The sequence below is a fragment of the Sander lucioperca genome, chromosome 3, assembly GCF_008315115.2.
Source record: "Sander lucioperca isolate FBNREF2018 chromosome 3, SLUC_FBN_1.2, whole genome shotgun sequence".
Taxonomy (NCBI): domain Eukaryota; kingdom Metazoa; phylum Chordata; class Actinopteri; order Perciformes; family Percidae; genus Sander; species Sander lucioperca.
In genome coordinates this window covers 5,949,592-5,957,599 of record NC_050175.1, presented here as the reverse complement: position 1 = coordinate 5,957,599, position 8,008 = coordinate 5,949,592, and the positions used below count along the sequence as shown (strand labels likewise).

General features: G+C 42.8%; 1 pseudogene; it reads left to right on the top strand.

Moving 5' to 3' along the window:
* Window positions 1-715: 715 nt before the first annotated feature.
* LOC116045233 lies at window positions 716-6,735 on the top strand (annotated as a pseudogene).
* Window positions 6,736-8,008: the final 1,273 nt, after the last annotated feature.

The following is an 8,008-nucleotide window of genomic DNA, read 5'->3' as shown; positions in this document are numbered from 1 at the left end:
GTTACATGCTGGTATAGTGGTACACCCCTTACTACCATGTCTTTGGCATTTAGGCCTCTATTCTCAAAACTTAAAGGGTAATTTCAGTTTTTTTCAACATGGCCCGTATTTTTCCATGCATTGGTGTCTAAGTGACTAATGTGAACAAAAATCTTTGAAATTGGTCCAGTATTGAGCGACAACATTGTATGAACTTTTGGGAAATTGGGTTGTGAATTAAATAACTCTAACCGCTCTGGCAACCTTGAACTTTCTGCAGTACAGAAATGCATAGTTAATTTACCTTTCTGACTTCAGGTACTGATAATCCTAAAACTAATATACTGACATTGTTTTGGTCTTAAATAACAAAAATTTTAAACTGAAGAGGTTAGAACTATTATCCAATTAGAAAAATATCATCTATGTAAAATGATATATTTCTTAGCAGTTTATTCCCCATCTACACCAACTTGGTTAAAGTTTCATCCTAACCCCAATATACAATTCTTTTACAGCCTTGTCGTGCCCCCACCCCACTTTTGATGCTTTGGGAAACTGCATCTTACAATAATGCCTGCAATATTTACAGACTCTGCCACGGCGTGGAACATTCTCATATCAGACATGTGATTGGATGCTGACAACTCAATTTTCTACAAGTGTTCACTTCCCACCCATTGAGTGTAGGCATACATCTTTCAAAAATAGTGTCCAAACCATATGTGACTGATAAGCTTGTGAGTTTAGCTGATTCTTTAGCTTTCTCAGTACCCAGATAATCCATATTTGGGCTCAGTGACGCATTTGAACATGTATGAAAACCTGGAGTGAAACCTCAGCTGCACAAGTCCAGAAGAAGATCCAAGGTGAGTTCAAATGTCTGCAGCAGAATGCAGTGAAGAAGTGTGCACTTTGTTTCAGTGTGTGAACCCTCAGCTGTCTGTATTTTTTGGTTCAAACACTGTATATCTTTCCTCTGAGTGGAAGCTGTGTCTGTGTCCTGCAGGTCTGCTAGGATGGCTCGCATGTCTGTTTTCAGATTCTCAGCTCTGGCTCTGCTGCTGCTGTCTGCCTGCTGTTGGGCCGACAATGAGGTAGGACCGTCACAGGGCCCATCATGTCACAGTGTAAATGTTAAACATGTTGAAACTGCATGATTTCAATCATTCAGATGAAATGAATGATTAACTTGGAATGTCAGTAACAACCATGAAAGGACTCCTGTGTCACATGAAGCCGATCATCTTCTCCACATTCACAAAGTTCTGTTAAATATGTTAAATTGAGCTTTTATCCACACCCTACTAATAAATGAAAGCTGGAAACTTTGTGGCACAGGCCAGCCATTAGAGAAGACTGCTGTGCAGTGAAACACATCCTTCCTCTCCTCTGTTAGGTTCTAAGATGCTAAATGGGTCTTTCATAATCTCTTTGCACTTCTACAATCACACTTTAAGACAATATTTGGTTATTTGGCTTAACATTATTCTTCTGTTAACTTTTAGCTGTCAATTCAAGTCATTTCTTTCCATCTTTTTCTAACGTGTTTGTTTTTTCCCCTCTAATCCCAATCTGAACCTGCAGGCAGGTATGTAATCTGTTCTAATGATCAGGCCTATTGTGCTGACATGCTCAGTACTGTGACTGCTGTATTTTAACACAAAGTGAAATGGTGCTGTTGTTGATGTGCAGAGGATGACTCAGCGGAGCTTTCTGTCTCTGAACTTCTGGAGAGAGCCAACAGTAATCTGAGTGAGTGTGAGCTGCTGCAGCCATGATATTTCCTTGTTATATCAGTAGCACTTCAACATGTTTCTGAGTGTCTGTGTGATGTGTTTCAGTCCGTTCTGCCAATGATCCCATCCTGACTGAAGGAGACATCGCCATCGGCAGCGAGGACGAGAGAAACGCCGACCCCTGCACCAGCCAAGACTGCAAGTGGTTAAAAAACTCTGACGGGAAGGTCTACGTTCCTTATTACATCGCCAACCACTACTGTAAGTGTCACACACATCTCACACATATGCTCTGTCCATATACAGCAGGCTTCCACATTTAATGCAGCCTGTTGTAGCAGCAACTTTGACAAAAGGGAAGAGAGAACAAACTGTTCATATCAAACAAACAATCAAACAGACAGCAGCCTGTTTGCTTCTCACTGTTAAAGTAAAGTCATTCATAGCAGCAGGCAGGTTCCCTGGAGTCATCAATCCATCAACATGTATTTATATAGCCCTTTACAGCAACCGGCAGGAATCAGAAAAGGTTACATAAAAGCAGGAGGAAGAAAGGAAAATGTAACAGCGCTACTATGTACTAAAAGCCATTCTAAATAAATGTGTTGAGGTTAGGTTTAAAAAGAGCTAGGTTTGTAATAGTGCAAATATCTAGTGCAAATGTCAGCCCACAGTTTATACCTCGACGTGGGACTTCTAAAATGAGGTGCTTCGAGGAACGCAAGGACTTGTTGTCAAATTGATTCTAAAATGCACCAAGAGCCAATGGAGAGTGTAAAGAACGGGGGTAATGTGTGCACGCCTGGAGGTATCCGTTAAAAAGCGAGCAGCAGCATTTTGCACAAGTTGAAGGCGCCAGATGGAAGTTTGATTGAGGCCAACATAAAGAGCATCTCAACAATCCAGCCTCGAACTAAAAACTGATTAGCCTCCTATAGATAACACCGGTTTAGGAGGGGCTTCATTTTAGCCAGAAGACGAAGCTGGAAAAAGCTCAGTCGTGACATAAATCACTACAAATTAAAAAGACAGATGTAGAAGCAAAACAACAGTCAGCAAACAGTTAGTCTATATCCTTGACGTTCCAATTTCCGGGATTGCTCCGTTGCCGCTGGAAAATCCGCCGGATTTCACTCATTTAGGCCGGCTAGCCGTTGCCTTGGGCTTCCTTTGTGTTGGCATTTTAAACTCCGGTGGATTTATGAGGACTATGGTTAACCTTTTCTCAGATCTCTGCAGGGTAAATCCAGACAGCTAGCTAAACTATCTGTCCAATCTGAGTTTTCTGTTGCACGACTAAAACAACTTTTGAACGTACACGTTCCACTGAAACAAGTTCCTTCCGAGCCTATTTTGCAGTGGCTTTTCTTAGTCATGATTGTGATTGGTTTAAAGAAATGCCAATAAACCGGAGCACGTTTTCCTCCCATCCGGGGATGCTATGTGGAGTAGCCAGAGCCTCCTCCAGAACACTTTGGAGGAGGGTCTGGCAAAGCGAGACTAGCTAACAGTCAAATCCAACACAATAAGGACTCAAAAAAGCAACGAATTAGAAACCGCTGAGTCACCGCTGAGTCACACAGGTGCTTTCACTCATCAGTCATTTATTTCTTCCTCTGCAGCAACAAAACATGCTACATGAGTCAAACTGGATTTACTAGGCCTGACACTGCACTCCATTTTAAGAGCCCCTCTTATGCTTTTTTGGATTTTTTTTTAGTGTGTTATATAGTTTTTTTGTTTATGTAGTTGATGTATGAAGTTTCACTCCTAATGGAGCTTTCTCTCTCACTGAAACGCCTCGCCCACGTTCCTGTTTCCATTCCTAAATTAGTGATGACACTGATTGAGAAATCCAACCCCGTTTTCCATCTGTACTGCCCATAGGTGCTCCTTAAAGCCCATGTTGCAGGTTAACCACCACTGTTGATTAATTGGTACATAAAGTACTCAACATATGTATATCATTGTTAAAAATGTCACCAAATAGTGTTAAAGGCCAGTTTTCGCCGTTTTAGTCGTTTAGTGGGTTTTTTAACGCAATTCGGTGATGACGTCACGTTGGGGAGACGTGCCTCAGTCTAGTACTAGAACTATGGTGACTGACTGGGATGAGGAAGAGGTGGAAGAGGTGTTTTTACTGTCAGTGAATAGCACCGAGTGAAAGCCAATGTTTTCTTTATATTTAGTGACAGTGATCATGTTGTTAGCTAGTTCAGATACGTACTGGTAATCTAGCTAGATCTAGAAATAGAAGGCATCATGCTAGCTATGGGCTAACTTGCCAGTCAGTCCTACCTGTGAAATCCCCCGACGTTGTAAATACATTTTCGATTAGATATCTCACGTTTTGATGGACCCTACTAGCTCCAGTAACAAAACATTTGCCTAGTGTTCATTTATTACTTGGATGGGGATGCTGTTCGGCTTTTCACAAGTTTAGACAGCTAGGTAAAGCTACGCCAACGTTTTGCTAACGTTAGCGCAACAGCGTTAGCCTAGACGGCTAAGTAAATATTACGACTGCCTTCGTTGTTTCCTATATCTGCGTCCACATTGTCAACATAAGACGTGGCGTTAGTGCTCCTTTTGTACCATAATTGTATTGAAAGAAATGTTAAGCTTCGCTCCTACGAGATGGGTGGGTTTTTGTTAGCTACGTTACACACAAAGTTAACTGGCTATAGTTAGCCTGTGCTAGCGGAATTAGCTAACGTTGCGTAGCCAGCCAGCAGCTTCGGCATTAGTTCCGGCGAGCTAACCACGACAGCTAACACATCCACAAGCGTCTCTATTTCAAACATCACTGCAGATTGACTGCTTTTAGCAGCAGAGGTTGATTGTGGGCGACAATACTGTCGTGGTTAGCTTACCGAAACTACTACCGATTGCCGAAGTTGCTGGCTGGTTACGCAACGTTAGCTAATTCCGCTAGCATACAGGCTAACTATAGCCAGTTAGCTTTGTATGTAGCAAACAAAAACCCACCCATCTCGTAGGAGCGAAGCTTAACATTTCATTCAATAAAATTATGGTACAAAAGGAGCACTAACGCCACATGTCTTATGTTGACAACGTGGACGCAGATATAGGAAACTCCGAAGGCAGTCGTAATATTTACCTAGCTAGCAGTCTAGGCTAACGCTGTTGCGCTAACGTTAGCAAACGTCGGCGTAGATAGCTGTCAAAACTTGTGAAAAGCCAAAGAGTATCCCCGTTCAAGCTGTGTTTCACTTTCCCTCCAATATTATTATACACATAATAAAGACACATGGACTCGGTCGAGACCAAAAGCCATATTTTGCAACACCAGTGGCACATAGACAGTGAACAGAGACGGGGCTTTCGCATAGACTTTCGTCTGTCGTCTCCCCAACGTGACGTAGTGCAATGCATTGTGGGGGAAAAGAGAATCATTGCAAACCACTGTAAAATAGTACTACTTTTTCGTATTTTATTCCGTTTTGTGATATCCATTGTATTTGATGTTGTTGGGTAATAGTTTAAATGTTTATTACCAACAAGCAAATTGCACAAATTCATTAGAAAATAAACCCTGCAACATGGGCTTTAAGCGAGTACAGCCCGTCCAATGACTCGTTTGAATTTGGTTGTCAAATATGTTAAATTGTCAAATATTGGGGTCAGTATGGTGCTTGTTCGAGTTCTGTGGGATGCTAAGAAGCTTAGTAATGTGTGCTATGGGATGCTAAGAAGCTTAATGTTGTGTGCTAGGTGATGGTAAGAAGCTAAATGTTGTGTACTATGGGATTGTAAGAAGCTAAATGGTGTGTGCTGAGCGATGCTAAAACACAAAATGTTGTGTGCTATGGGATGGTAAGAAGCTAAATGTTGTGTGCTGTGGGATGGTAAGAAGCTAAATGTTGTGTGCTGTGGGATGGTAAGAAGCTAAATAGTGTGTGCTGTGGTCCTGGCAGCTGACCGGGAGAAGGCTATCATCATCCGTGGACTGGAGTCCTTCTCTTCATTCTCCTGCATCTACTTCAGGCCCACCCAAAGCGGCGACCATGAATGGCTGAGCATCGAGTCCAACAGTGGGTAAGAAAGTGATGTTATAGAAGACTTTGAGTTGAAAGCTTTGCTCACACTTCAGTGTTCTTCAACACCTCTGTGCTCCTGTCCAGCTGCTCCTCCTTCGTTGGCCGTCGTGGTGGGAAGCAGGTGGTGTCTCTGGCCCGGAGTGGATGCCTTTACCATGGCACGGTGCAGCACGAGCTGCTCCACGCTCTGGGCTTCAACCATGAACATTCCCGCTCTGACAGGGACAACCACATCAAAGTCCTGCTGCAAAACGTTAAGCCCGGTAAGGGAGCTGGTTATTATTCAGACTGTTAGAGAGGAAACCCAGTAAACTGCGGACAAGTACAATCACATAAGACTCATGTGATTTGTTTCCACCAAAAACATGCAGGCCTAATTTTTTTATTTTTACATTTTTTTAGGAAAGGAGCACAACTTTAGAAAGGTCGCCACCCTGAACCAGGGCACTCCCTACGATTACAACTCTGTCATGCAGTACCGCAAGTAAGAACATCTGGCTTCACTTCTGCCCTGCTGTGCGTGCGTGTGTGTGTGTGTGTGTGTGTGTGTGTGTGTGTGTGTGTGTGTATATGTGTAGGATGTGCTGTGCTCCCTTCTAACTGCTCCATGTCCTCTTGCAGGACGGCCTTCTCCAAGAACAACCAGCCCACCATGGTCCCCATCCCCGACCCCAACGTGTCCTTTGGCAACGCCAAGGAGATGAGTCACAACGACAAAGCCAGGCTCAACACTCTCTACAAGTGCTGTGAGTGTCCACATGAGCACATTATAAAAAAGAAACATACATATCCACATGTATTCAACATTGAGTTTGGAGCTAATCCCCCTATGTGCTGTTTCACTGTTACAGAAGGATCGTTTTCAGATGTGCTGACAGACGATCAGAGGCTCCTTGACCAACAGAAGCTGCAGCCCTGAACTCATCAGCACAACAGCCAATGATCATTCAATAAAGTTTTTTTTTAACTGCAACACAGTACTCTCTTTGCGTTCTTTCATCACATCCTTGTTTGGTTTCTCAAAGGTTAAAGGCAGGGTGGGTGGTGATGAAAAGCTAGTAAGATTTTATAGTAGCATCTCCTCAGGGCTCCATCTAAGGGGTGGACGAGACATTTCCTACCAGGGGCGGATTGGCCATCTGGCATTTATGGCAAATGCCAGAGGGGCCGGACCATTTTTTTTAACGTGGGCCAGTCAGATTTCTTTTTTTTATATATATATATATATATATATATATATATATATATATATATATATAAATAAATTGTCTTTACAGGCCGACAGCGCATCGGACAGGTTTTTATCGCTTGCGCGATTTCACTATAATAATAATAATAATAATAAATATTAATCATTTGGCCAGTCGGCAATGGCCATCCCGAGATGGGCTGACAAGAAGTTACTCAAATTGGGACATTCAGTCAAAATCAAGCATGTCACCTTCAAACGGGATCTCCGTTTGCAGGGTTCAGACTGTACTGGACCCTCCCGGTGATCATGCTGCTCTGGGGGACCGGCTGCAGCAGCGAGAAGCCGCTGCTGACGGGTGCAGAGCTCTGCCGGAGCTCCGACTGCTGTCTGTCCGCGCAGCCGTCTGACGGCATCAGTATTCAATTGACAGTTTCATTACCGGTTAAAAACGTCTCGTAGTCACGTTAAATAGTAGTCCAATTCAGTGTTTTGGTACAGTTGGTTTTAACGCCTGATAGGCCTATAGCAGTACACATGACAATCCTGAACAAGCGGCGTCATTCTGCTCCGTCTTTCTGCTGTGCCCCTCGTCACGTTTTACACTATGAAGGTTAAACTTTGCAATTAATCCACAGTTCACATGTATGCATGAACTGTGGTGGTCCATTACACTGTAGTCTCAAAATCACTGATCATTTTTGATCAATAGAATGTAGAAAACATTCAACTTCATAACGTTTTGTATCCATAACATGATTGTGTTATTGTACAATTTAGCAGTAAAAGCAGTAGCCTCTGTAAGCCAATCCTACATTTTTCAACTTGGGAGCAAAACATGCTCCTTGGGGGAAAAAAGTTACCATAAAGCCCTGTTCATGCTAATTAAACAACTGGACCTTGGGGTCAAGTGTTGTCGTATCCGGCCCATGTCCCGGATGTGAAAGCCCCCTTACTGGACTACTGAATATAATAATATTCCATTATATTTTGTATTTTAAATTGTTACCTGCCACCAGAATTTTGTGATTTCCTTGCCA